At 31.9% G+C, this 24,737-nt stretch overlaps 1 protein-coding gene across 1 annotated transcript in view; it reads right to left on the bottom strand.

Annotated features, from left to right (window-relative positions):
- LOC145276725 (uncharacterized) overlaps window positions 1–24,737 on the bottom strand; it is a 99,060-nt gene that overhangs the window by 73,931 nt on the left and 392 nt on the right. The gene's annotated exons all lie outside the window — the stretch shown is intronic.

A 24,737-nucleotide genomic window follows, 5' to 3' on the forward strand; every position in this document is an offset into this window, starting at 1 on the left:
TCGAGCCTCGATAATCACTTAAAAATTTAAAATTAAACAAAATACCGATAGAAACACATTCAATATCACCAATAGTGCAAAAATGTAATATTCTACTAGTATTTTGCTTTAATTTTTGATTTTTGAGCAATTATTGAGGTTTGACTCAACTATGGTTTGAATGAAACCACCATTTTGTTTTTTGTACTAACTCTTCTTTAAACTAATCTCCCTTTTGTTCTCTTGAATTTCTTGTTAGGTTACACATTTTTAACAATGTAACACTAATGCACCTAATGACACTCGTATCATCCAATTTAACGAATGTATGAAAAACAAAACAGATGTTTTTGTTTTTGCAAACCAATACACCACCATCATAAAAATCTATATATTTTACTGTAAAATAACATTATCATTATTCCAGCTGTTGTGTTGATTTTCAACAAAATAAAAAATGAATTTCTAACAAATGAGTCCAGACCACAAAACCGACAGATTTTTTTTGTAAATTTTTATAAGATATAGATCTTTATGATACAAATTGAATGCACCTATCTTAGCTAAGTTGAATGATTCTTAAATTATGACCTTGGCCAAAAATATAAATTTTCGACGATACTTACAAAGTTTGAAACTTAATATCTATGTTAATTGTTGTATTTTTATTTTAAAATTCAAATAAAGGAAGTTGACCTTGACCTTAAACTTTATACTTTTCTTTAAAAAAGAAAAAAATATCTATATCTTTTCTTAATTCACCAAACAATCTGTTTGTCTTATCTACAAATAATAGTGGCAAACTGTAGTACTTTTAAGTGTTTTACCAATTCAAAATGGCTGATTTTAGCATCTGTTATCTAAACCAGGGATCTCCAAACTATGGCCTGATCTGGCCCGCCACAAAGTTTTTAAATCCGGTCTATAAAGCTTTTATGGTAAATGTAAAAATATTCAGGAAAAATTTTAAAAATAGAAATGTGTGAAAATAGTGTGGTGATTTCTTTTTTTTTCAGAAAATGATTAAAAAAAATTGAAGTTTTGAAAAACCAGTTTCATTAAAAAGCAAAGTTAGAGAAAAACCATATAAAACACATCCAGGTCATTTTCTTTTGGCCTGAGTAACTTTAAAAAGTCAGCAATATGACCCCCCCCCCCAATTATTCAAAAACTTTAGAGATTCCTGATCTAAACAAATGAATGCAAATGTTTTTTTTAATTATTTATCATACTTTTGAGCAGCAAGATTGAACTTCTGCATGTCAATACAGTCAGGGAAGCAGGGACCTAGAAGAATATTCCAAAGTCTAGCAGTTTGGGGGAAGAAATTATTAGAGTATGCTTTCCGGCATCTCTACAGTGTAGGGGTGGGATTTTGCTGCTTGTTGAGTTAGTTGGAGGTTTACATCAAGGGGGTACAAGTTCCTTGTGTACATCAGAGTACATTCCATTAAAATATTGTAAAACAAGTACAGAGAAAACATTTTGGTGATCTGACAGAGGTTGGAGTTTGGTTGATAGTGCAGAATCTATTAGGTTTGAGACTCTTTTTTTGATCCTGTTTGAGAGAGATTAGTGGTAAATGCATCAGTCCAGATGTGACAACAATACTCAATGCACAGGCGAATGGTGGATTTGTAAAGATACAGGATACGCTCAGGTGTGAGTAATTTTCTAGCATTGTAGACAGAGTTCACTTTCTTTGCAGCAACTTAGTTAATGTCCTCAATCTATTTGTTCCAATTCATATTGCCTGTGAACATTAAGCCGATGAGTTTGAACAAAGAACTTTCAGGTAACTCAGTAGTTGAGAAGATTTCTTGTAATCGTTAAAAGAAAGAAGCTTAATCGTGACAACATTAAATGTTACCATTCATTTACATCCCCCATTTCGCTACAGACTTATTTGAATTAATAATACAGCATAATTTTCTTTTTAATGTTTTAATGTGGAAGAGTTGTGCGACAAATTAAGTATGACAAACTGACTTTTACTTAAATTGGCGTAAATTAAGGTTCCGCCATTTTAACATAAAATGTGAAAATGTAATTGTAGATTTATAACTTCGGACCAAAAGATTTTTTTTTTGCAAAATAAATTTTATAAGTGACCTTTTTCTTTAAAATTTGAGTTTTCTAACAATAACAATGAAACACTAGAAAATCTTTCTAAAAAGTAGAAATCCTTATTATTATCGATTATTGATTGTTTTTTGTTTGTTTTGTATTTTAAATTAAACTTGAAACTGCCTAAGTTGCTTTGACTAATTAAACCCTTAATGACTAAGAATTATTTTTTTCCAATACAGTGAGCCAAATAATTGTCTCGCTCTTTTAGGATTTCATTAGATGTGCATAAAATCTTGTTTTAATTTTTAGTTGTGCATAATTAGTAAAATCAAGGAACGACTAAACTTATTTTTTTTACAAAATTTTAACAAAAAAAAAAAAAAAAAAAAAAAAGTGGAACATAGAATTGAAAAATTATTATTTTAGTTTTTAAGGAGTTCATTACATAAATGAATACTTATGTATCTATTTACTTTCTGCCTTAAGAGAATATTTAAAAAAATTATTTTTTGTAAATAATTTTTATATGAATCTAAAAATACATTTGCCAAAAATAACTTCTCGGCTGAAATTTGTGAGTAAATTCATCTTATTGTTTATTTTGATAATACCACAACCATATTTTACAATATTTTTGCGTTGACAAACAGTAGTTCATTCGTATCAAAGTTGCTTTAATAGCAAATCAGCAACAGGAGCAAATAATTGTACATAATTTAGTCGTACAATTTTAGTAAACCGCCTTATGTACAACTACACATACTTAAATCATTCGTTGATATCTATGCTGATGACACGACCATCTATGGCAACACATCAAAGGCCGTAAATGACAAAGTTCTCTCTGATTCTCTCTCCTCTGATCTTGAGCGCGTGGTACAGTGAGGGAAGAGGTGGCTGGTTACTTTTAATGAATCTAAAACCAAGCTCTTATCTTTACATCATCAATGCTCTGATCCCCATCTGGCATCAATTGAAATGGATGGCTCTCGACTAGGGGAAGCTCCCATGCTTTGATAAGCTTCTAGGCTTGACCTTTACTCCTGACCTGAAATGGAACACGTACATCAAGTACGGTCACTGGAAAAATGGTAGGATCCTTCTACTGCTCCAGAAGATATCTCACTACTGATGCTATTCTCTACTTATATAAAAACCAAGTACGTCCAAGGATCGAGTACTGTTGCCACATGTGGGCAGGGGCTGCTAAAAACACTATCCTGCCTTGACAGAGTACAAAATAGGCTTTGTGGCTTAGTGGGGGATGCCCTTTTCTCTTCCCTGCAACATTTCTCTCACAGGAGAGGCGTTGCGAGCCTGTCTTTGTTTTATCGTTACTTCCATGGCAGGTGCTCGTCTGAGCTCCAATCTCTGGTCCCCCCCTCACCGATCTTTCACAAAAAACACCCGTCTAGCTGAAACTACTGTCAAAAATTTTCCCCACTCTTTATCTGTGCCAAAACCAAAACGTAGATTCCATGAACAAAGCTTCTTTCTTAGAAGTGCACGCCTGTGGAACTCTGTTCCGTCTGTCTGTTTCCCATCTGACTATGAATTGGGTGTCTTCAAGTCCAACATAAAAAAATTCCTGATGAACCGCCCCCCTTAAGTAGACACTTTATCAAATCTCAACATTAACATATTGTACACGCAATAACCCTTATCCCCAAGTGGCTTCCGGGCCTTGGTAAGTGGTGACCACCTTGTAAAAAAAAAAAAAACTAAAATCGAGCACGACTAAATGTCCGATTCAGCTGCTGCTGATTCAAACAACTTCACATGTCGTTTCTATATGACAAACAGTAGGAGCAGTCAGTTGTAGAATGATCAGGAATAATTTTGGTCATATATTTTTAGTAAAACCATTGAATGAAACAACTTTTTTTTTTGCTATTAATATTTTTTATTTCTTTTATTTTTTTTTTTTAGAAAAAAATGCAACACCTTTATTTGTCTTTCGATTTTGTTTTCGATTTGAACGAGATTCATCTATTTTTTTCATTAACCTTTTATTTGTTTGGAGAAAATAAATCTGCCCAATTTGTTGTTGTGTCAAAAACATGACACCCAAAACAAGACAACCTATTTTGTCCACAAAATTAAATCTGTTTTCTTTCCAAAATTTTTTATTATAAGAAAATTCAAACAATTTTATTTTTACTCGATTTTAAAAGAAACATTACTAAAGAGTGAAAAAATTCTCATAAAAGTCTGTTAAACTTCTTTTCACCGAAACAATGTAGACCAAATTTTCAAAAATAAACTTTAGGTTGAATATCAGCATATTAAGAAAATTTCTATAGATTCATTGAACAGTATCACTTTTTCATATTAAATCTCTTTGGTAGATATTAAAAAAAAAAAACTAATACCAATCCATTCTTACTTCATCCCACCACAAGAAAAATAAAAAATGAAATTTTGTGATGTATACCAAAAATCATGTAAATTGATCAAGTAGTTTTATTTTTATAAAGAAATACTTTTAAAGCAAATTTAAGTTTTTCCAATGCCCCCTCCCCATGTTAAGAATGTCTTTCTAAAATCTTGCAAACGTTTGAATCATTTAGAATTATCCCCTTTAGTGTATTGTTTTTTTGTTTTTTTTTGCAGACTTTTATCCACATCTTCATAGTTGTTGTTTCAGATGTTTCAACCAACTCTGGCCTTCTTCAGGTGACGAGATAGGAATGTTGAGATTCAAAACTGTATCCCCAGTAATTACTAGGGCTACAACAGCATATTCTTTTTATTGTTTTGACTCTCTAGTGTATATGCCTTTATATATAATGATGTGGTTGTCGGTTGATTAACTGTCTGTGTCGGATATATACTTGAGAGTCAAAACAAAAAGAATATGCTGTTGTTATAAACCTAGTAATTACTGCCTTCCATAGTAGTTGTTACCTCACCACGTTTTGGCCAACTAATCTTCTGGCCTGCTATGGGTAGGATTGAAACCACTATCTTCAGACAATGCTCATCTGGAATGGTAGGAAATATGAAGATGAGGATAACAGTCCACAAAAACAATATATAATTATCCATCTTGTCCTGCAAAATGGTGTTTTAAAGATCAATTGTCATTTAATCATATAGTTTGAGATTTTTTTTCTAAAAAACAAACTACTCGATTTTATGTAATTTATATGTTCTTTCTGTCATGGGTATGTACGCCATAAAAGTTTCTCTTTATTTGAGTTATTAAAAAAAAAAAAAAAAAAAGTACCATTGAGAAACTAATGTACTATTTTAAAGAGCAAGTGAATTATGATAAAAAACTGAAATGCTGCATATTCTTACATTGTTAGTGCCTGATAAAATATAAACAGGATTTTAAATAATTTTCTAAATATGGATTTTTTCCATAATACAATTTGTTTTGTTATATTAGAAAAAAAAAAAAATGTGCATGTCTAGAATTAAACTTAAATTTCCAAAAGAAAAATCTGTGTGATGTATGTACCAGTGACAAAAAAAAAAAAAAATATTGTATTCTTAAGTCAACGTAACTTCAAATTGTTTTTAATTATAAATAATAAAATTATAACTTTATGATTAACCAAGGAGCGACTGTCTCGCAACGCTATTTTGAAAACAAAGGTGGGGGGGGGTAATAACTCAATAATTCAAACTTACAAGATTTTTGTTGTCATATTTACGAATTCTCATTAATTTGTTAAAAATTATTTTATTTTTAAAAATAAAACTGGATTAATTTACAATTTAGCCATATTTATATAAATGTTATCTTCTATTATATAAATCCCACCTGCCGGTTTAAATGTATGCATGTATGTATGTTTGCCTAAAACTTTTGACAGAGGCAATGGATTTTCTCAAGATCGGTATCGTTTTGAAGCTAGACCCTTCGGATGACAAATATCGAAAAACTGGCTAAAAATATTAATTCCTTCACCCTCAACTGGGCAGTTTTCTACAAGGAGGAGGTCACTTTTTTCATCGATATTTTTGAAAGTCATCCCTCTTTTCGATTGATTAGCCTTAATTTAAATCTTCGCCACTTCTGGTTTGGTAATGGACACAACAGAAAAGACGTCATGTTTTCTTTTTTTTTTTTCACATTCTTTTCCTCCTTCATGGTATGGGTTCGAGCCTGCCTACCTACTACCATTTTTTTTTTTTTTTTTTTTTTTTTTTTTTTTGCTCAATACACACCTCCAGGCACCCAGGCTAGTATTTATATAAATGTCATTTAGTATAAAAGGAGCTTTATAAAGATATACAACTCAGCCATATTTGAAGATATAAATATACTGAAGTGGGGTTAATTCAGCAAAACACTTACAGCAAAAGTTCTACAATCTGTCGTCAGGAATTTTTTATATGTATCATAACTCAAGATAAATTATATGAGTAATTAAAAAATCTTTTGAATAGAAATGCAAGTTTGTTCAGAAACCAATATGCAACACATTTAGAAAAAAAAACCTCAAAAAACAAACAAGAATTTAGCTGTTTAAAATCAAAATTTTCGACGATCATAATATCCTCTTCAGGATTTTGAACAGTTTTCTTTCTCATTTTATCCTCGTGGCATGACATTATAAAGCTAGGCGTAAAGTCTCTGTGTTGTTAGACATGGATGTTATTCAAATATTCGAGATACGAGATATGCGCTGGCATGCGCAGACTGTATTATTACATATTGTTGTTGCCTCCCCTCCTTCGTTTTATACGCATTGTTCGAATTTGAATAGAAATATGTAAGTTTGTTTACACTTAGAAACCAATATACAACGCAAATATTTAAAAAAAATGAACAAACATTTGTTTAAAAATCCAAATGTTCTTCAATTAAGGTCAAGGTCAACTTGTCTTATTTGACTTACAAGATAAAAAAAATATGGTGCTTGTCCAGAATTCTATCAATATTAAAGAACAAAAATAAAGAAAAATCTGTATGATGTATGCCCTCGTGACGGAGGGAAAGTATTGTACACTAAAAATTCATGCAAATTGATCAAGTAATTTTATTCTGAAATAAAAAAAAAAAAATCAAGGTTTTTGGCTAAGCAGACAGTAACAATATTCGCAACGTCATCTTCAAAACAGACTGGAAATAAGGGAAAGAATTCCAAATAGTTCAAATTTGCAATATTAAAAGATCCAGGTGTATAATTTTCAACCACAAATGATGAAATGGCTCAAAGTCTTCCTTGCTGGCGATTTTGAGTCCAAGTCAACGAGTCCTTGTCTCATGTTTTTAATGCAGTGGTGATAAGTAATACCCCCAAGATTTATTACGGAGTCCCTGGCTTTTCCTGATGTTTGTAAATGACATTATAGAAAGCCATCTTAACATGTGAAGTGTGGTGAATTGAAAAAAAAAAAAAACTCAAATTCACTTAAAAATTATTTTCTTATTAAAATAAAACTACTGAAATCAATTTACACGATTTTTGGTGAATGATACTTTCTTTTTGTCACAGGTCAGGTATCATACAGCTTTTTTCTTTTTTAATCTAAGGGAAATATAATAACCACAGCTAAGAGCTCAATTTGCAGAAATTAGGAACTCAGGATTTCTACAAAATCAATTATCTGACCACTATGATGTTACTTGCACAGGAATGGATAAGGCAGAACTGTTTGCCCAGTGGTTCACTTTGAACTCCACAAACCACTCCCTCCCTAATTTCGGGGTCAAATGGAAATCACACTAAATGATCCAACACTTCATATGTTCTGGATATCATAAAAAAACTTCAACACCGCTAAAGCATGTAAACCAAATCTTATCCTTGCAATGAAATGCTCAGAGCTGGCCAGTCACAAAAATAGAACTATGCATAATAGTTAAATGAAACCAATCATCCAATAGGGAAACAAAAATTTAAACACAACAAATAGTTTATTTTTTTAAAAAAAGCATATGCAAATACATGTTATCCTTATTGAAGTTATTCACATATCCACAACAGATTATATAGAAAGTTTTTTTTTTTTTTTTTTTTTTTTTTACTTTTTAAATTGAAAATGGGTTTTTAATATCAATGCCAGTGCAATAAATAACTCAACATTATATTATAGAGAAGAAATATGTTAGTCATCCAAATAGTTTCATCGATTATGACTCCTTGACATAGATAAAAAAACATTTTTTTAAATGCGCAATTGGATTGATTTCAATTAACAAAAACAAAAAAAAAATCCAACATGGTTTCTCTTGAAGTGTAAGCCATGTTTAGTTTCAGAACAGTTTCTGATGGTTCATTGTTCTACACAAGTCCGGTGAGGTGACTGGTTCACAGTAGACAGTTCTCGAGTTGGAATCCACAGAGCAAAAGATTCTTCTTATGTTGACACAAAGAAGAAAACAGATGCGAAATTGCTACAGAAAGGTTTAATATTTATGGAGCAATTTTGGTTTCTGACTGGTTGGTAGCAGCATGTGAATTAATTTGATTCGTCAGTTCCTAGCAGCATCGTTTATAAATAGAATCTCCCGACTGTGCGGGATCATACCCCATTATGAAATATCGCAACAGTTTCATACTGAAGAGATTTTCACAAATCTCCTGATTATGGAGATTTCATTCATAAAAATCATAAATGATGACAATGTAGCCGGCATTATTTTGATTGAGTTGCCAAAACCTTTGACTCTTTGAATTATAGTCTTCTGCTCTATAAGCTCCAGGTTTAGTTTTCAACCACAAATGGTGAAATGGATCAAAGCGTTCCTTGCTAGCAATACGTTTTGAGTCCAAGTCAACGAGTCTTTGTCTCATATTTTTAATCCAGTTGTGATAAGCAATGTATACCAAGATTTATTATTGGGTCCCTGGTTGTTCCTGGCAATAGTACATGAAAGTTATTTTTGATGATGTCAAAATCATTGCTCTCAGAAGTCATTTTAATGATTATCATTGATTCCTCTAAGTTTGGAGATGGTCAAATAATACACACATTATATATATATGTGTGTATGTGTGTGTGTAGACTCTCCTGTCAAATCCGGACATATAAGGTTCAGGCAACTAAGTTGACTGAAATCCACACAAATTATTTGTTTATAGTGAAGGGCTTGTGTAGAATAATCCACACTTATTTGAAGCACTGCTAATCTCAGTAAGTGCAAATGATTGCCACAGGTTTTGCATCAGATCTTTCCTTCTTCTAGATGTACATCGTAACAAAAACTGAGGGTGTATCTATTCCAGTGGTGTCTTAAATGCCCTCCCCCATAATACTAACCTAGCAACTTCTATGCCTTGGCACAATACATACAGTATTCCCAAATGGTCACCAATCTGTACTGGCCAGGCTCACTATTGCTTAACTTTGGTGAACTACTGAGAACCAGTGTCATTGATTATGCTGTGTATTGTGTGTGTGTGTATATCTATAATATAAAGCTGAATGTCTGTGTGTGTGTGCGTGTGTGTCTGGTCACGAATAGGCTCCTATATGGTTGACTATTTTAAAAAACTGATTACATATGATAGATGTATCGAGACACAGGAATGGGTATGTTTGATCTGGCAGAACGGTGGTTCATTAAAATTGTGGGGTCTGCGTTCGCACCTGGTCCACAAAGTATGGAAATAAAAAATTTAAAAATTTAAAAAAAAAAAAAAAAAAATCGTTTACAAGCATTTTTGATATAGATGTAGTAAGAATACTTTGATAAGTATGTTTTAACTTAAATAGGGATGGTATAAAATTGTGGGGTCTGCGTTCGCACCTCGCCTCCATAGAATGGAAATAGGTGCAAACTTTAATAAAGACTTTTCATATATATCTGCGTAAGTATACTTTGATAATTATGTTTCAGTTTGAAGAAATATGGTATAATAAAATTATGGGGTGTTCGTTCGTGCCTGACCTTCATAAAATGGAAATATGTCACAAAGTTTAACAAGGTTCTTTAATATAGATCCACAGAATATTGTGATAAGTGTTTCAGTGTGAACAGATATGGTATAATAAATTATGGGGTTTATCTATTTTATTTTTACTTTCATCATATTTTGCTTTGATTTTGATACCCCCAAATTCGAAGCTATCTCTTTACAACCCTTCCTTTTCATACTTTAATAAATCAGAGTCCATTTTCTGTAGGCTGTTTTTGAACCCAGTCAACGATGGGTACTTTTGCTAGTATGTATATATATATATATATATACATATATATATATATATATATATATATATATATATTAGCTGTACCCTGCCACGCGTTGCTGTGGCTCAATTTGGTGTAATGGAAAATTCTAATAAAAAGAGAAAATGCATGTTTCTTATATTCTTAATACAGCAATCCACTCAAAAAAAAAAAAAAAAAAAAAAAAAAAAAAAAAATGCTACTCTTGCAGAAATGGATCCTGATCCTCGGGATTACCGTCAATCATGGCTTGGGCTCGACCAACAATCAGTGGATAAAGCTGAACGTAGCAAAAATGTTGAAACGCTAAATGTTTTTTTTTTGTTTTCTTTTTCTGTATACAAAAATGTGAGTTAGTAATTGATATTTGAGTGATGGGGGGAGGGTTACTATACACAGATTCCAAAAAGTTGTCAAAAACAAATAAATGAAAGGTAAGGTAAGGTATATTTCTACCTAACTGGATAATTGTTTAGTGTTTTAATGTAATGTAAAATGTTTAATCGGCTCAAAAAACAGAAATGGTTGCAGACTCTGTTGATTAAGTTAAGTTTGGGAAAGTAAGTTGAAAACTAAAAACTATACAATAGTGTCAAAAACCCACCGAATATATGTTACCATGACATAGGCTGACATAATCGGTGGGTTTGTAACAGTATTTTGTATAGTTTTTTAGTTTTAACTCACTTTTTCAAACTTAACGTAATCCACAGTGTCCGCCACCATTTGTATCTTTCAAATACACCGATAAACAGTTTTTCGAGCCGACTAAACGTTACATTAAATGAAAAAGGTTTGTATTACTAAACACAGATACAAAGAAGTTGTCAAAAAATAAATATATAACAAATAAATGTTATCAAAGGCAAGAAAAGTAAATGCTCTACCTAACTGGATAAGATTGTAGTGTTTTTATGTAATGTATAATGTTTACTCGGTTCAAAAACATGCAGTGTTTATCAGTATATTTGAAAAATACAAATGGCGGCAGACTGTATCAGACACATTAAGTTTGGGGATATTTTGGGAAAATGAGTTTATACTAAAAAACTATACAAAATACTGTTAGGAACTCACTCAATATATGTTACTGTGACGTAGGCTGACATAATCAGTGGTTTTAAACTTTTGCTCGATACAGGTGACGACTTTTAAGAGTCCCTTTTAGTGATTACCTGGTTTGAGGATATTTGTACAACTAAATGACAAATCTGCTCCAAAAATCCAGTATTATTTTACTTTAAGGCCCGTCTCATGTTCGTATATAACAAAATATTTTATTGTAGATTTCTGGGTACTAAAAACGAATCTGCAAACCGTTTCCGTCGCAAAAAGAAAGTTTTCATGATATGAAGAAATTACTTTTTCGAAAAGTGGGTGATCACTTTTCAATGTAAATTTAACTTAGAATGAGCACCCACTTTCTGACCACCTGAGAGAGGGGCATTTTTCTGTGTGTTTCTGGGCTAAAAAGGTTTTTGTTTGATTTCTTTTGCATGGTAATAATCCCTGAACTCTGGGACTATTTTCCATTTCACAGCCGTAGCCTTCGTTTATGCTATGCGCGAGCATAAGCGAAAGCTGTTTAGCCAATAAACATGGGAAAAGTCCCACCCTCTCTCAGCTGGCTAGAAAGTGGGTGCTTATTTTAAGTTAAATTTACATGGAAAAGTGATCGCCTACTTTTCGAAAAAGTAATTTCTTCATATCATAAAAACTATTTTTTTTACGACGGAAACGGTTTGCAGATTCGTTTTTAGCACACTGAAATCTACAAAAAAATTTTTTTTGTTATATACGAAAATGGAATATTTTATCAAAAATCCGGGAGAAAATAGTTTTCAATAAAAACAGCAAATGAATTCGATAGAAAAAAATGGATGCTATTTTTTTAAATTTTTCTGTGTGTTTCTTGGCAAAAAAGTTTTTTTGTTTGATTTCTTTTGCATTTTGCAATTTAAACAGGTAATTTTAAAGGATTTTCCAAGGGTAAAAAGAAAGTCCCCGCCCCCCCCCCCCCAAAAAAGCTACTTTTTTCGAGGGTAGAGTAATTCTTCATATAACCCCCCCCCCCAATAAAATAAGAAATTAAGAATTAGACAAATTTATTTTAGGTAGGTTTCGCAAGGAAAGCTTTTAAAAATAAAAAAAATAAGATAAACAAATGATGCTAAGTGGGTGCTTATTTTAAGTTAAATTTACATGGAAAAGTGATCGCCTACTTTTCGAAAAAGTAATTTCTTCATATCATAAAAACTATATTTTGCGACGGAAACAGTTTGCAGATTCGTTTTCAGCACACCGAAATCTACAAAAACTTTTTTTGTTATATCCAAACGTGAGACGCACACATGGAAAATTTTATCAAAAATCCGGGAGAAAATAGTGGGTTTGTATTACTGTACACATAGATTCAAAAAAGTTGTCCAAAAACAAATATATGTTATCAAAGGCAAGATAAGTTACTTTTCTACCAAACTGGATATATTTTTTGTGTTTTTATTCAATATAACATTTATTCAGCTCGAAAAACATACAGTGTTTACCGATGTATTGGAAAATTCAAGATGGCGTCTGATTCTCTCTTTAACACGGTAAGTTTGGGAAAAGGTGTTATAAATAAAAAACTATACAAAATACTATTAAAAACCCGCCGAATATATGTCAACCTATGTCACGGTAACATATATTGAGCGAGTTTTTAACAGTATTTTATCTGGGTTTTTATTTATAACATCTTTTCCCAAACTTACCGTGTTAAAGAGAGAATCAGACGCCATCTTGAATTTTCCAATACATCGGTAAACACTGTATGTTTTTCGAGCTGAATAAATATGTTACATTGAATAAAAATACGAAAAATATAAATCACACCCCCCCCCCCCAAACAAATTAGAGTGGTCGGTGTTCTGTAGTAGCGTATCTGGATATTTACCAAAAAAAAAATATTTAGGTTTGGCTATAAATTCCTAAACTCATTCCACTCTAAATAATTTAAGTGACTGAAATAGGAATCTAATTGAATCTTTAATTTCCTGAATAGTATGCGAGAATTCATTTTTCTTCGAGTTATATCGAATTCATTAATACAGACTTTAGGGGCTTTTTTCGTAATGTTACTGTAAAAATTATTTTTTATTGTTACAAATTACGATACTTTATAAAAAGCAAAAATAAATTCTTGCGTTTTTTATTTACTACTGAAAACCATAACTTTAGTAAAGGTATGTTTTGTTTAAACAAAATAAAACATTTTCACTAAAAGTCAAAATAATTAGTTCATTATATTCTGCGATCATTATTTGAAAAATACTGCAATTTTCATTAAAATTCGTTAATTTCCTGATTTTTGGTGAATTTTTAAGTAAAGGGAGGAGTCAAAATGTGTATACACTTTGAGCGTCGGCATTCATTTTGTGTTTTTTTTAGTGATGCAATGTTGTCAACTGAGATTTAAAAAAACCCGCGAGATCAGGAAAATCCTACAATAAAAAAATTATAAACATAGTATATTCAATATATAAAATGTTCCATGTTTTCTCACTATATATTTCTGGAATTATATTGAAGCGGTTAGCTCCCCAGAAGGCTTACATATTTTATCAGCTAGTTTTGCCTGTTTTTTTCAGAGAGGGTATTTTTTTTTTTTTTTTTGCAGGAAACAAATCATAAACTCAAACTTTTTATGATAAAAGTTAAATTGAAATATACTGCAAATTAAACATCACAATAATGGTGCAACATATTTTGAAATTAGAAAAATAAAAAACAAAAAAACTTTGTTTTAGCATAGCAAGCGACAAACTTTTTTTTTGGCCTTATATAATAAAGAAAAGATGTGTAAATTAAAAAATTTGGAAGATAAACAAATGAAATATGTTTTTTTTGTTTTTTTTTTTTACTTATCGAGTTAACAGAAAATGAAATTCGTGGCAACGGTTAAAAAAATATATTTATTTTTTTTAATATTTTAATAATTCGCGAGGTAAATTTATTTTAATAACATAAAAACATACCTCGACTCTAAAGATGGGTTGTCTGAAAATTTCAAATAAATTGGTAACGTAGAAATATGGTTTTATTCGTTTGGAACAAACCAAATTTACATTTTTATATATATATATATATATATATATATACACACACACACACACATAACATAAGATTTTTCTCTAAATGTCAACAAATTCAATCAACTATCAGTCAATCGTTCATGCTACTTGATTTCAAATCTGGTTTTTACTACTCAATGCTTTCAAGAAGCAAATAAGACCAGCGGTACACTGTTTCCCATCTATTTCTTGTACGTATTTCTGTTGATAGAATATAATGTCAGGGTTTCATTCACTTATCTCATCAGGATATCTAGCAATTGGAGCAAGTGTAACGTGGTCGTTATATGTTATGGACCCACATGTTGCATGCAGAGACAACCGCAAAGCAACAAAAATAAAATAAGAAATTCAACTCAGCCTTTTCAGTTGAAATGAAAGGCACTTATTCATGGTACTTTCCAAAAAATACACTGCATCTTGTTTTAAAAGTCTCTTAGTTCACCATGTAGTTAAAACTCTGTTGTGTCAAACATGCTTCCCCAAAAAATGCTCCTGACACCTACGTTACACACATTCATCTCATGTTGGTATGCCTTGCCAGTCCTCTCACCACGTAGTGCCCTTTTTCTCCCCACTTTTTCCCCTTCTCTTCTTCCACTGTGTTGTCATTTAGTGCACTGGCTTGCTCATTTGCATATGTGTCATAAGGCTGCTACTGCTACATCATACAGTCAGCAGCTTAAAAAGTTCAAAGATTTATGATACAAAATAGTCAATGAACACCACACAAAATCCTAGAAACAACAACTAGAGATCATCAGCATGTATGATTTTCAGGAACATTGACAGCTGAAGATTTCATTCTCTTTTTCAATATCATGTATAGAAAAAGCTTTTTTCATAACTTTACACAGAGAGCTTTGAAATTTATTCATGTTCTACCTTATCTGAAGTCCATTTTTTTTCTTTTTTTTTGTTCCTCATTGTTGGGCACTGGAACAAACTGACAGAAGCCATGATCAATCCGCAGACATTTAACAATTCAAGGCAGCATTGGACACATTGTGGCCATTGATCTTTGGATAATAACTGCTGATACATACGCCCTCTCTCTCTTTCATAACTCATTTTTTTTTTTTTTTAAATATATTAAATCGGAATATATCACATCAGAAGACAGATGAATCATGGATATGGATTTCTGGACAATCGTAACGTTACACACGTTTTAACATGTAGGGACCCAATACATTGTAGACTCCGTCGCAAAGAAGGAAGAGGAAATAAATTCAACTTGACTCATGTTTTCCATAGTGAAACAACCATTCATTTACAGACATTTATTTAGAGGTCTTTTCCTATCACCCTCGTCCATAACATGTCTATCCATGTCCTTCTTTAATGTGATCCCACTCACAGACTAGGTGTTTTGAATACCTTTCAAATACCGCTCCCCTTCTGATGTGATTCCTGGTCTGCACACATGTTCTTCATTTTATATTTTTCTTGCCATGACATCATTTTGCACCCAACTCAGTCATTTGCACGCAGTTGCCATACGAATGTCTGCACTGTTACACAATAAATTATTGAATTTAGTTATGTTTCTGAGGTCAACAATAATATTAGAAGTTACGCTTCTGAACTTTTGAGATGAGGATTGATAATACATATTATTTGGATTACTATTCTCATCTGAAGTGTTATTCATATTTCAGCCGATGTAACCTCCGACCTTTTTCAGATGTATCTTGTCAAACTCAAGAATCTGCAGGGAATTTCAAATGAGAACCTTTATTTAATCCGCGGGGGTAGTATGCTCTGGTTCCATCAACCGTAACTAGGTAGAAGTCCAAAGTAATTTACAATTGCATTTTTGAGTGTCGCCCGCACTGAGGATTGAACCATCAACCTTCAGAAGAGTGTAACTTTACAACTGAATTTTACCAAGTACTTTATCCATTATATTATGGGTCCGTGCAGATTACCGAATTCAACAAGATAGGTTACATTGACCAAAATGTTGTGAAAATAACACTGAAGATTAAGAACAGTAGTCCAAATAATCCAAGTTGAATATCAAAAGTGTTCTGTATTATAGCAGACGACTTCTTCAGGTATTAGGTCAGTCATTGCAGGCATCGATGATCATGGCTCTCCAGTCCCCTTTGCATTCAGTCTTTCTGATGAAATCTATTGTTGTGTTTTCAGTGACTCGGTTGAAAATATCAATGAACTTTGTTGTCTTCCTCTGTTCTTTTGTCCGGCAATTTTTCCTAACATCAAACTTTTTTCCAAGCTGTCCACCTGACTGATTGCAACTTGGAAAACTTTCGCAATAGAGAATAAGTATTCGCATAGAAAACAGAATGTGATGAACTGGAATATTATTTGACCAACACCAAATTGATTGCTGATGCCCACAGTTGTCGTCTGATGGAACATTGCAAAAGCTTAGAGGATTTCTCTGCTTATTATCCTCAAACCTTTTTCGGGATTCTGGCATCGGCTTTTCAACTTTATGGCAAAAATCCTCCATAGAATTTTCTCTTGCAGTGGAAAAAAAAAAATGTTCGAAATCTAATGGGCAAAGACCTTTTCTCCTCCCTACTTCCTCACGGAAGAGACATAGCAAGTCTTTCTCTTCTCTATTGTTATTTTCATAGCAGGTGCTCGACTGAGTTTCTATGTATGCCCTTCCCTGTAGCACATTCGCAACAGACACTCGTCTGCTAACAATATGCCTTATTTATCAGTGCCTAAAACTAAACGAGCAAAGTTTCTTTCCTAGAGCTGCCAGTCATGGGACATAATATTGCAGAGCTACTTCCTAGTTGACTATAATGTGGCTGTTTTCAAGTCTAATGTGAACTACAAATTCATATTGATTGCTTAAAATCAAGTAAATTGATTTTTGGAATACGATATTTTTGTCTAGTTATGATTTATGTACATCATACAAAGTTCTCTCCATTTTTTTTTTTTTTTTTTTTTTTTTTTTAATATGAGAGAATTCTGGAGAAGAACCAAAACAAATCCATATCTGCTAAAGTGCTCACTTCTGTCTTCGGCAACAGATGAATTATCTCTACTAGCTGTTTTTCAAGCAACGTCTTCCAATCAGTAAAAGGTGGAATTACATCTTGAAATTTGTCCATGCATCATTGTAAAACCAGGTTTTTGCGGACTTGGATTTGTCTGAATAAGTCATTCTTTAATGCCAAATGTTCTAAGTAGATGCTGGGGAACATGCTACATCTTGTATTCACTGAGATTGCAATATTCGATGTGATTATAGTGCAACAAATAAAACAAGTAGCAAACAGTACGGCCACAATGAAATAAGAACTCTTAAAAAAAAAAAAAAAAAAAAAATTTAGTTCCCTTCCACTGCAAGAACTTAGACACCAGGCTCGAAAAGTGGGATTGAAAAGTCAATGTCAGCATTCTGACCTGCAAAAAGTGCCTGGGGAGCTTCATTAACATTCCCTGGTAAGGGCGCCTCAGGCAATTAGCAATAAACTCCTTCTCAAAGGAAAAAGGGAAGCCGTAGAGGGTGGGACTGCATAGAACATCACACTGCAATCAACAAGGACCAGATCATTACAGGAATCAATCTCTCTTGATGTTGGGGGTCCAGGATAAAAATCCCCAGAACTCTAAAACCAAAATGTTTGTCATGTCTAAAATAAAATTTTGTATTACGGTGATTATTCAGACTACTGTTCTTATCTTGAATGTTATTCCCACAACGTTTCAGTTGATGTAACCTCAGATCTTTTTCAGATGCATCTTGTTAAATTTGAGAATTTTTACGAAATTTTGAATGGAACCTTTTATTTAATCCACATGAATAGCTTGCTGTCATTCCATCAGCAATGACTTAATTCGTAATTGTATTCTTTGTACCATTCACACTGACAATTCAACCTTCAAAAAACTGTACTCTTGCTTAGAACTCATTACTACTTAGTACTTATAACCCGTTGAATCACACATCTTTGGGGTTGATGGAACAAGAATAATGTATTCCTGTGAATAAAATAGTTTCAGTTGAAATTCCATACAGATTGCCAAGTTCAACAAGATGTACCTGAAGAAAGTCAGAGGTTACATTCACCGAAATATTGTAAGGATGATATCTAAGATGAGAAAAATCGTTTAAATAATAGAAAATATCTTGTATTAAAAACTTTGCAAACTATTTGCATTGAACGAATAACATTCAAATAAAATTCAACCTTGATCACCCTTCAGGACCCGTGGTACAGTGGATAGAGACATTGAGTCTCTGCAGTTCCAGGTGAGCATTGTCTGAAGATAGCAGTTTCTATTCTACCCAAAATAGGCCAGAGGATTAGTTGGCCAAAACGTGGTGAGAGAACAACTATGGAAGGCAGTAATTACTGAGGATAAAGTTTAGAGACTCAGCATTCCTATCCCGTCAATGGTAACCACTTGACAAAGGCCAGAAGTATAGCTGACTGAAACGTCATGCAACAAAAACTATGAAGATGAAGATAATAGTTTGCAAATAAATAAACAATAAAATAACATCAAAGATTAGAACAGTATGTATACTTCAGATTGTTAAGACTGTTTCTCATCTTGAATGTTATTCTCACAACGTTTCGGCTGACGTAACTCCAAACCTTCTCCAGGTATATCTTGTTGAATTCTGAAATCTGTCAAACTTTAGGATCTGTATAGAATTCCAAATGGAACGATTTATTTAAACCACAGAGTTAGCTTGCTCTCATTTCATCAGTCATGGCCAGTCTTAAGTAATTTGCAAGTGTATTCATAATGTCACCTGCACTACAGATTGAATCTTCAACCTCCAGAAGAGTGTCACTTAGTCCTTTATCGGTTATTGCTTGTTTTGTTTGTTGTTTTATTTTTTCTTTCCATCAAATCTTTCAGGATGTTCAACCATAACTCATTTCTTTTGGAGGAGGGGGGGGGGTAGCAGATGGTACTAATCTACAACAATACCACAAAATTAATGTTAAAATATTAAATCTCGCTTTCCTTATTTTTTTTTGTCCTTTAGTCCTCACATTTCATTAGCAATGTTTCTGACAAAGGGGAAAGATTTGCTGTTTTCTTGGTCAGAATCTATCCATGTAATATTTCTCCTTTTAAAGCTCTTTTCAAGTGGTTTCATGCCTTGTCTGGAGCGATTTTCCAGATTTTTTTCTTTTTTATTATATAACTATATTTATTTCTATCATTAATCATAGTCTTATGCTCTACAAGTTCCAGACAAAGTTTAAATCCTCAGTAAGGACGATACTAAGAACATTTACTCTTTGTATCACACAAACACCAGTTCCTCCCTGTGCTCCACCACGGCAACAAAACTTCTGAGCAACCGTCATTCAAAAATACTTTCTCACGATATACTAAAAAATATAATTAAATTGTGATCAGGATTGAATATTAAAATTGTTTAAAATCAAACAGAAAAATATGTAATACAGAACACTAACAAAACAGACTTAAGTCATAATTGAATGTAGCTGGGAAAACTGACTTTATTTTTTATTTATATATATATATATATATATATATATATATATATATATATATATATATATATATATATATATACATACTAGCAGATACATGCAACTGGGGACCGCTTGTAAATTTCATACTCTTATGGAACTTCTTCCTTTGGAGGAAGCCGGTTAAGCCCGTATAGGGTTAGTGCCGTTTCCATTCCATATACTAGCGGGTCACCTGGCATTGCCCGGTCATAAAATACACATAAATATATTTTAATTAATGCTGAATTCTTATTTATTTTATTAGAAATAGAAATACTGTAAGTATTAAACGTAACGTTAAATTTCTTAAAAAAAACTTTTTAAAAAAAATGGAAAGAAACTGAAACATGTGCATGTATTATATTTTTCTAAACAGTTCACTTTTTGTAAGTAAAAAAAAAAAAAAAAAATTCAAACAGATTGAAACCAAAACTTAAAGACAGTCAAATACGATAACCATTAACCAGCCTGGCTCAATCTTTAAAAATTGTTTTCAAACCTACTTATTCTTAAAGAATATGTCATGTGAACAATTCACGCATGTGAATTTGTCAAACAGTTGACAAAAAGATAAAAATCTGATGATCCCCACATACCAATTTTTCAATTTTAACTCCTTAGCAGCCATTTTCCACATGAAAACAGATTAAAAAATTTTCCACATGTCTGAATACCCTATATACCAAATCTCAAGTCTGTACATCAAAAATTTGTTGAGTGTATGGGTTGAGAATTGTCTTCCCACACATACATCCTCACTTCCATAGAGATATAACATTAATAAACTAGGAAATTGTCTGGCATCGTTAATAAAATTCATAATCTTTTTTTTTTTTAATTCAAACAAATAAATGGTGCTTGTTCAGTTAGACTACACAGTTTAAGAAAATGTCCTTTTTAAGCAAAAACAGTATTTGTTACGTAATTGTCATCTTAAAAATAGCAAAATATCCAAAAATTACAGAATTTTATCGATTAAAAAAGAAAAGCATAAGAATCGATGGCCGCTGCTGTTCTGTTCAGGTCACATGATCTTCAAAAAAACAAGGAAGATAAATTCAATTTCCCCTATTTTCGGCTATATTCTGACTATTGATACAAAGAAAACAGCCAAATAAACAATTTTCCATCAAAAATTAATTTTATATATAAAATAATTATCTACTTGATCAAACTTCATAATTTTTGGATATATTGCAATGTTCGAGGTTGCAATTACATAAGTAATACTGTTTTTGCTTAAAAAGACATTTAACTGTAGTCTAGCTGTAAACAAACACCAAATAAACGTCTGTCAGTGCCTGACTTGACCACTAAGTTCCAGTCATGAATTGCCAACAGTTTTCCTTTTGTATTTTTCGGATATTATTCTCACATTTCAGCCATCTGTCTGGATCTATATATGTATGTATTTCAAGTTAAAACTAAAAAACGATAAAACAAACACCCACAAAGTTGGCATTATTTTTTTTTTTTTTTTTTGATCGGCATTGCCCAGGATGAATAATATCTAAAATGTAGAAAGAAAAAAAAAAATTCATTCTTTGATCATAAACTGCCGCAGATTTTGTTGAGTCTGTTTTCTATTCACTAACTAAAAGGAAGTAACTGATTATTTTTATGGAATTAATTCCCTTATGCCAACTCATTCTTCAAGATGTCTCTGTTTATGTCCAGAGAAAGGAATGGGCTGGGCAGCCAGGAAAAAGGGAAAGAGAGAGATAAAAATTTTAATACAAATATGTTACACTTTTGCTCTAGGAAACGTTGGGCAGCCAACCCTGTCAAATATTCCATACATCATACATGGGGAGATATAGTATACCCGAATACTGTAAATATTATTATTGAAATTATTATAAAACTACAACTAAAGTAATGTCATTATAATTTCTATAAACTTATTAGGTAAATAGCTTCGAGAAATTTAAATCTTAATACATGAAAATTTGATAGGAATTTTAAAACCAGGAATTACGTTAATTGAACAGTTGAAATGCTTCAAAATTGTTTTCTAATTTTGAAAGATTACCAATTCATTTTTTTCTTCAATTATTAACAACAGACAAAAATGAAACAAATATATAACAAATAAATGTTATCAAAGGCAAGATAAGTTACTTTTCTACCAAACTGGCTATATTTTTCGTGTTTTTATTCAATGTAACATGTTTATTCAGCTCGAAAAACATACAGTGTTTACCGATGTATTGGAAAATTCAAGATGGCGTCTCACACCCTCTTTAACACGGTAAGTTTGGGAAAAGGTGTTATAAATAAAAAACTATACAAAATACTATTAAAAACCCGCCGCATATATGTCAACCTATGTCACGGTAACATATATTGAGCGAGTTTTTAACAGTATTTTAACCGGTTTTTTATTTATAACACCTTTTCCCAAACTTACCGTGTTAAAGAGAGAATCAGACGCCATCTTGAATGTTCCAATAAATCGGTAAACACTGTATGGTTTTCGAGCTGAATAAACATGTTACATTGAATAAAAACACGAAAAATATATTCAGTTTGGTAGAAAAGTAACTTATCTTGCCTTTGATAACATTTATTTGTTATATATTTGTTTTTTCACAACTTTTTCGAATCTATGTGTACAGTAATACAAACCCAAATGGCCAATTTGTTTACAAAGAAACCGAAATGCATTCGGCTGAATTTTATTTTTAATATTTTTATGATAGTTTTTTTTTTTAATGCAAACTTTGAAAGAACCAGAAACGGGATTTTTTTAAAAAATGTTATTCACACCAAAGCATATTGGCCACGGAGACGCAAGCACCTGTGAATTAGGAAGAAAATGTATAAGAATAATTCTATGTAGGGAGTTGTGCGAATAGTTATATTTATCTGGCTCTTGTAAGAAATAGAGAAAAATACAGTCATGCTTACATGTCAGTTTACGGACCGTGCTGAAATAATGGCATTTTAGAAAGCCATAACAGAGGGGGGGGGGTACTATTCTGTACTTCACCTAGTAATTTAACAAACAAATGATACCGGGTATCATTGATACCCTAAAGACTGGATTTAACTTGAAAGCACACACCGTAAACTACACAAGCAATTCGTTTTAGTTTTCCTTTATTTTGAATTTCGATAAATATTTCAATAACAAAAAAATAAAATGTTCAATATGTATTTATCAAAGTTACGTATGAGCGAGATGTACATGTTATCCCCACTTACCTGCCTCCCCACGAAGGCAGAGTTAGACACAAGGTTGATTTTTAATGTGGAGAAAATTCAGATCCTCAAAAAAAAAAAAAAAAAAAGGGGGGGGGATACTTTTTATTAATATACAGATTAGGGATTATTTTTTTAAAAAAAGTAAATAATTTTTTGTACTTATGCAAAGACGGTACACCATGCTGAAATTATTATTTAGGAACCCATTATTAACGTGGGAGAGGGGGGGTGCGCGGGTGCGGTACTTTCACCTAACAATTGAATAAACAAAAAGATACCGTAAAACTTTAACATTAAAATGTTATCAAAAAATAGCATGGTATCTTCTCTGCATAAGTACCTAATTTTTAAAAGAGCAATGTCACCAGTATCGGTTGGTTGTCACACACAAAAAAAAAAAAAAATGGTTGTGAAGTGTGGGGGGGGGGGCAGCACAGCATTTATACCTCCACGGAAAATACTGGAAACCTAAATTTGTAGTCTCTAAAATTAGAGATGGCCAACGATCGTTGTCGGCGAGAAATCAATGATAAACAGCTGTTGAGAGAACGCAAAGTGATTTGTAACGGCTGATCAATCCTCTGGAGATACTTATGGAGGATCTCTGTTAAAGAATTGTGTGAAAATTTGTCATGGCGAGTTCTGAATAAAATCAATTACAAGACCCATTTCAATGGGTTTAAAATTGATACACGATTTCTTTTAAAAAAAAAAAAAAAAGTAAAGAAATATATGTAAGTAAAATGAAATTTTAGAAAAAGACGTGCTTATGCACTTTTGTCACCGCGGTATTTTTTTTAAAATAGTATTTTTTATATCTTTTATACTGAATTGTTAAGTGAAAGTAGAGAATAGTTAGAAACCCCTCCCTCCCCATGTTAAGAATGGCTTTCTAAATAACGTTCTTATTTCAGCACAGTGCTGGAAGTGCATAAGTACAAAAAAAAGATTTAAATTTGTTTTTAATTAGAATATAAACTAATAAACCCGACAAAAAAAATCGAGAATTCATTTTCAAATCCACATGAAAAAATCGAGAAATCATTTTCAAATCCACATGAAATCAACACTTTTAAATAAAAATGAACATTGGACAATAACATTTTTGGGTGGCGCCAACATAAATAAAACATGTACTATTACAGTCTTTTTCCCCCTCCTTATAAATTGAAAATATTCAATAATTAAGTCAATTTAGAATGCTTCAAATGTATTTTACTAAAAATACAACAATATAAAAAAAGAAAATCGGAAATATTAGCGACCATCACTAGAAAGACGGACATTGCCAATAACAAGTTTAGTTGGAAAAGAGGGGGAGGGGGGTAAAGAGAAAGAAAAAAAAAGAGAAACAAATTTTTAAAAAATAGCGAAAAAATATTTTTTATTTTAAAAATTTATTAGGATTTATTGAAATAAGTTGGTTATTGTTTTGGTTACAGTATTTGTGTAAATAATGTCAATTTCATTTTTATTATGTCTTATGAATATTGAAATGTTTTGGGTTTTGGAACAGTAAGTAAATAAACATTAAAACAAAATGTAATTGAAGAAAAAGCAAAAAGAAACTTAACGTAAAAATTATCGAATTTATTGATTTAAGGCCTCAGATCAAACAAAAGAAAAAATATTTATGAAAAAGGTCTAAATAAAAAAATTTTTAACTTTTTTTTTAGTTTTTAGAAAGTTCCTTAAGTTTAAGGAGGGATGTCCCAAGAAAATGTTGACATATTTTTTTTATAT

The sequence above is a fragment of the Euprymna scolopes genome, chromosome 5 (assembly GCF_053919585.1).
Source record: "Euprymna scolopes isolate OS-2025 chromosome 5, ASM5391958v1, whole genome shotgun sequence".
NCBI classification, from domain to species: Eukaryota; Metazoa; Mollusca; class Cephalopoda; order Sepiida; family Sepiolidae; genus Euprymna; species Euprymna scolopes.